Consider the following 637-nt stretch of genomic DNA (forward strand, 5'->3'; position numbering starts at 1 on the left):
AAAAAAAAAAAAAAAAAAAAAAAAGATTAAAAGGTTTTTAATAATTTGGTAGTCTCCTTATACCGCCTGAGTCAACGAGACCTGGTCCGCTCTCTCACCCGTACAGTCTAATAATACTATCACGCGCTTACGTACGCGCTCCTTACATAGTTTATCATCAAAATCAAAAACTACCAAAATTTGATCTTTTGTTTTGCTTCGATCGTGTTTTTCTTTTTTAAATAAATTTGATCATCTTCTTCCCCTCCTATTTTTTTCTTGATTTTCAAATTCTCATCATCAAATTATTCTTTTGTCTTTCCCTTAAAAGATTCCCGGGAAAGCCAAGGAAAACGCGAGAAAATTAATAATCATTTCCTAAACTTTTTTTTTAATTAATGATTCTTAAAAACCTTCCAGCTCAAGTTTGGTAGCAAGTAAGCACAAACATTATTATTGATCTTAACTTTGGAGAAAGAAAGACTTTAAATTTCCTTCTGAATTTTCAAAAAAAACCCCTTTTTTTAGAAAATTAGTTGTGTTCTTTAAAGATATATATATATAGAGAGAGAGAGAGAGATTGATTAAGCTTTTTGAGTTTTATTGATTCTCGTGTCATATCAATTCTTCCCCCCCCCCCCCCCCCCCCCCCCCCCCC

At 33.0% G+C, this 637-nt stretch overlaps 1 protein-coding gene across 1 annotated transcript in view; it reads left to right on the top strand.

Annotated features, from left to right (window-relative positions):
• Nucleotides 115-637, top strand: part of LOC104712573 — a 5,448-nt gene continuing 4,925 nt past the window's right edge. The window contains exon 1 of the mRNA XM_010429501.2: nucleotides 115-615. The gene's annotated coding sequence lies outside the window, so the exon portion shown is untranslated. The remainder of the gene's footprint in view (nucleotides 616-637) is intronic.

Source organism: Camelina sativa, chromosome 2 (assembly GCF_000633955.1).
Source record: "Camelina sativa cultivar DH55 chromosome 2, Cs, whole genome shotgun sequence".
Lineage (NCBI taxonomy): Eukaryota > Viridiplantae > Streptophyta > Magnoliopsida > Brassicales > Brassicaceae > Camelina > Camelina sativa.